The 6,000-nt window shown below is 34.0% G+C and overlaps 1 pseudogene; it reads right to left on the reverse strand.

Annotated features, from left to right (window-relative positions):
• Window positions 1-1,854: 1,854 nt before the first annotated feature.
• On the reverse strand, window positions 1,855-4,167 carry LOC114747658 (cytochrome P450 71A1-like; annotated as a pseudogene).
• Window positions 4,168-6,000: the final 1,833 nt, after the last annotated feature.

The raw sequence follows: 6,000 nt of genomic DNA on the forward strand, positions 1-6,000 counted from the left end.
TTCGTTTAATGGTTCATGTCAATCATATCCCCGTGTTTACGTTCAGAAGACAAAGATAAATGCACAGGGCAAGAACGACAGCAGGGGTAAAAATATCTGTCACTTCCATATTTCTGATTGATTACAGAGATGGATAAGAATGAACCAGAAAAAGACACATGTACAGCGAAAAATGCTCAAGAATTCTCCCTCGTCTTGCTTTTAATTGGGTTTAGGTGCATTTTTGTCCTCACAGTTTTCATTTGAAGATTTTGCTGAAGCAATATCGTCTCACTTGTTGGTAAGGTTTATTTTGACTGTTATTTAGTTGATCTAATTATATTAAGATGGCATTGACACGTAAAATATAGTGCCACGTAATATTCCATCAGTAATATGCTACATCAACGTCATCATCTTCACTCCTTCATCACCCCGGCACTCCCAGCCACCTCTTTCTGAAACCTTCCCTTCACTCCTTCATCATGACTCATAACAGTCATCATTTTTTTTTTTAATGTAAGATTCGAAACTCACAACTATGTATTTAAAAAAATATTCAAGTGATGTGTTTGTTGCATACGATGATAAAATGCATTACCAGTCGAAGCATCAAGTTTTCTCATTTAAAATAAGATACTACTTACAATCTTTAATATAAAAACTAGTTTGACTTTTAGTTTGATTGTAAATATAAGATCCTAATTCATTTGTCTCTAATATTTATCTATTTTTGTCCTTAAATAATTCCTATAATAGTTGTTTTTGTTAAGAAGTTACTATCAATTTGTAATTTAAATATACATGATTAATAAGGATAATTTTAGAAACACAAAAAACTAACTTAACTTTCTCAATTTTTCTGAATTAATCAACTTAATAGGCCTTATATTAAGTATAGAAGGTATTATTAGAATTATATTGGAGCTCCATAGATCTTATCCCAACAAAGCAAAAAGGTTGGAGGACCCATCACAAGGCGGGGGGGCACATATAAGCCCCACCAACACACCCAAACTTTCCATGACCATCCATTTCCAATATAGAAAATGAATAAGCAAACCTTCTCAGACCGTAAATCTGAAGTGGGCATGGTCACTAATCAAAATCATCTTTTGCCATCAATCAGTTTTATCAAAAATGTTGATGACCTTGTCAACATCAACAACCAATAGTTGCTTACACTGTTCCGGTCCTAAATGTAAAACTCATTTTGTAGTATAAATTATACTACAAAATAGGTTTTATATTTAAAATCGGAGAGAGTACATGGGAATTCACGTTGCTGATGGGAGTTGGCGAATTCAATCCCACATGTAACATTTGGGGGGAAAAAAGTTTGCTCTTTCATGCCGCAACCGCCAATTCCATCTGGTCCTTCAATTTTATAAGAAGATAATCAATCTGAGAATGATGCATTTGAACAATTGAACGGCGTTTTGATCGATCTCACCCACCAATCAATCCGCAACCCTTTTTCTTTGGTAAGAATAATCAATCTCCTACTTTTCTTTTTTTGAGGTGAAACAAGGGCATCCCAAAACATATTGAACTTGAAATTAATTTTTTTGGAGTCTGAAGCGGTTAGGGAATAGTTCTCCTAACAAATACCAACAAATACACTTCTCAAGGCTCAAACGTATATTTTTCTTTTTATGGAAATAACGCCCCTACCTTCAACCAAGTTCAATCCACTACTTTTTAATTATTCAACAACAGTGCAATTGCAGAATCACAGTCTCAACGTCGTACAACCAAACTCCAACCATACATATCTCTTGTCTATTTCACAGCGCAACAAAAAACACACTCAAACATAATGGAGCATTCATCAAGCTTTTAACTAGGAGATATATATATATATATATATATATATGGTTTCTGAATTAACAGCAGGGAATTGGCTTGAGATAAAGTGGCACTTTTTTGCTGACAGTTAGCCCAAACGTCTCCTCCATATCTATGTGAACAGTGACACCATTCACAGTAGGAAGCTTCCAGTCAAACCAGTACAAGAGATTAGCGAGCATGGATTCCATAGCAGCAACCCCAAACATCATTCCAGGACAACCTCTTCTTCCTGAACCAAACGGTATGAAATGGAAGTCTTGTCCTTTGAATTCAACGTCGTTCTTCTCAAATCTCTCAGGAATGAACTCTTCAGGTCTTTCCCAGAACTCAGCATCCCTTTGAATTGCCCATGCGTTTATGAACACTGTTGTTTGAGCTGGAATAGTGTACCCTCTGACGTTCAATCTTGATCTTGTTAATCGAGGAGGAATCATAGCCGTTGGTGGATGCAATCTCAGAACTTCTTTGACCACATGTTTCAAGTAATTCATTTGACTTATGTCTTCGTCTTCTACCTTTGACTTGTTCCCGACTACGCGCCTTACCTCTTCCTGGGCTTTCCGCATTTTCGTTGGATTCATCATCAGCTCCGCCATGGCCCACTCCATTGCTGCTGAACTTGTGTCGCTCCCTCCCACAAACATATCCTATATGTATACAGTATCAGAAATATTTAATTCATCATTCCCTGAGAGTAATTGAAACTTGCTTTAATTTGGATAGATATTAGAAGAACAACAACAACAAGACGAATATAAAATGTAGGAAAGAATCCTATCCATGTGTGATTAACCTCTGTTTGGATGAGAAGAAAAGTTGAGAGGAAAGAAAATGAGAGGAGAAAAAATGAAAAGAAGAGAAAATTAGAAAGAAAATATTATCACTTTTCATGTTTGGATGGACAAGAGAAAATAGAAAGGAAAGAAAATAAGTAAATATATGAATGACTAAAATATCCTTTTTGTTGTAACAAAATATATCTTGATTAAAATCAAATTAAATATCATAATGAAAAACCATATTTACATTAACATAATCATATAATTTAAAATCAAATTATCTGATAAAGATATATTAATTATCATGTTATTATATTTTAATATCAAAGAATTTTGTAAAAAAAAGAAAAAAAATAACATTTTGTGTAATGTAATGTTAAAAAAGCCAAAACAACAACTCTACTTGTTTTTCCTTTCAGTTCATTTTAGAAAAAATCTGGCTTACACCACACATAATGTTAATTATTAGCTTTCTAAATTTAATTTGCTGCAGAATGCCGAAAGCCTAAAAAATTTCTCACTTATCAAACCTTAAGCTTATATCTGGGAGGATTAAAGAGAGAGAGTGTGTGTGTGTGTGTTTGAGAGAGAGAGAGAGAGACCATCAGGATAGATTTGATGTCGTTTTTGGAGAAACTATAGTCAACAATGCCGTCGTCCTGGAATTGAAGGAGAATATCAAGCAAGCTTTTCCTATTGGAGGATTGGTCATTGCTTCTCTTCTTCATCATGGTCTTGCGTTCTTCAATGACGCTTTCAAAGAAATCATCTAACTCTCGAAATATGGCCTTCAACCTCGGAAGGAGACCAGTGACAGAATCAACCCAACGAAATGAAGGGAAATAATCTCCCACACTGAAGGCCATCAGGTTAATCATCACCTTCCTCGCTAGCTCTCCAATCCTTGTGTTCGCATCCGTGTTGAACTTATCCCCAAGAACACACTTACACACGATATCATTCGATGTAGCAATCAGCAGCTCACTCAAATTTACAGAATCTGCACCGCTGGAACACAAATCACGTATCTTATTCGCCAAATTCCCGGATTCTTCTTCTCTGACGCTGTTGAAGGATTGAACCCTTCTCAGATTAAGAAGTTCGTTGACACAGACTTTCTTCTTCTGTCTCCAATTTTCACTACCGTAGCTCCCAAAGCCAACGTCAGTACATCCATAGAGCAAGATCTTAGGACAGATACCTTGGGGTCGGTCTGCGATGGTAAGGTCATAGGTTTTCATAAATTCGCGGGCCAACTCTGCAGAAGAAACCACCACAGCTGGAGCCTGACCCAAATGTAAGAACATTAAAGGTCCGTATTTTTCGGAGAGTGGTTCGAAAAGAGCGATGCGGTAATAAGCCTAGCTGATGAAGATTTCCGATGATGGGTAGCTTCGGTGGGGATGGAGGCAGATCCAGATTGGACTTGGATTTGCTGGTTCTAGTTCTGAGATTGAACAAAAACAGGACAAGGATGACGAGGCATGAAAAAGATAAGAGCGGGGCGTTTAACTCCAAGGGAAAGTAGTGTTTGACGAGTGAGAAGAGAGCCATCGTGATTTCTCTCACAACTTTTAGTGTTGGGAAGTCGACGATAGTGATATTTATGAAGGGATGGGTAATAGTGTATTGAGTATTTAAGTTTCATCACGAGATCGCAAGTTTTCAAATTTCATTGCACAGGTTTTCAAAAATTCTTTTTGCATGATTTTTAAGTTTTAACCAGTTATTTCAATTAATGATATTTAAAATTCAAAAGGCAATACACTAGATAATTTCTCATAATTAAGATTTAAAAAAAACACTTGTAACTGAATTTATTAGATAAAACCCATCTAACTTATTTATTTTGTATAAAATTATGTGATAATCTAAACATCCCTAAAACCAGGACAGCGTCTTGATTTAATTTAGTGAGTTCTTACTAAAATCGGTCATGGATTATTCGATTGTTCTAGAGACCAACCATATCATGTCCGCCTGGCTTGTTGGAGTGTGTGGCTAGTAATATTAAGATTACATTTCTCTGGTAAAAAAAAAAAAGAGAGAAAAAAGATTATATTAATCTTTTAATTAGTTCCTTTAATTTTTCTGGTTGTAATGTCATTATTAGTACCGATCGAGGCGTTTTTTGTATTAGTATACTATTACGTAATGCATTCCATTAACAAAATAATATAGAGATCAGTTCAAAAATTGCCAAAATAACCAAAATTGTCAAGTGTCAACTCATCATGTGATTATGCCAAAATATCCAAAATTGTCAAGCTGATCATGTGATCTTGCACTCTTGATATATATTTCGGAATGTAAAAAAAAAATTTAGATAAGTTGAATTTTAAGGGCTTATCAGAGACAGGACATTTTTTCAAGTTTAAAGAACATTTATAAAGATATTTATTATATTATACCAACAAGATCATCACATTGGCAACAAGATTTGAACTTATGACATTGTGAATTGTGAATATAAACTAATTTCTTACCAACCGAACAAACTCTTTTTTCTTTCTTGACCTGATTGTTGGCTTCTCATTTAACCTTCATGTTGGCTACTTAACTTGATGATTAATAGATCTTGATCAAAAAGAATTAGAACAGATTGAGATCCAGTTTCAATACTCATGTTGCAGTTATCAAACCATGATACTTATCATCATGGTGACATCTGTATCATTTAGATACAATTTAATAATTTAAATTTAAAATTTTTGGCCAATAATTTGTTTAAAAAAATTATTTTTTTGAAAAAATAATACTTAAAAAATTATTTTCATTTTAGATTATTAAGCTAAATTTTTTTTTAAAAAATAATATTATTTCATTACTTTTTAAATGAAAGAGTATGTATAATCAAGTTGACATTTTTATGTGGTTTCATTCAGACATAATGCATGTCAGGACAAGATTGACACTAGTGGAATTAACCCAAATCTTATCCAAAATCTTTGGGTGGTTGACTCACTGTATTTTATTTGATGAAATTAGCTGGCAGACCTTTTCACACTTAACTGCTAAACGGTTCAGTCAGTGTTTCAATATGCCAATACAAAATTTTAATATTAATAAAAATATATAAAAAGAAAAAAGATAGAAAAATGACATTTGAATATTGAAATTACCATTGGTCACTGAATAATAAAAATTTCTTTTGAGCATATATGAAAAAATTGAAATTTTAAAATTTGCTAAAAAATCAAATTGTCCTTTATTCTTTTTGGAAAAAAAAAAACCATCAAGCACTCTCACTAACTAGTTGATAGCCGGAGCTATGGTCTCGATATAGGCTGTTGAACTTTAGGTGAACCACTAGCTGTTGCGCCAAGCCAACGACCGATCACCTGCAACTATTTTCATTTTTGGATGTTTTCAAATCTAAACGTGATTAATG

Source organism: Neltuma alba, unplaced genomic scaffold (genome assembly GCF_004799145.2).
Source record: "Neltuma alba isolate B1F8T4 unplaced genomic scaffold, ASM479914v2 tig00005399_pilon, whole genome shotgun sequence".
In the NCBI taxonomy this organism is placed as follows: domain Eukaryota; kingdom Viridiplantae; phylum Streptophyta; class Magnoliopsida; order Fabales; family Fabaceae; genus Neltuma; species Neltuma alba.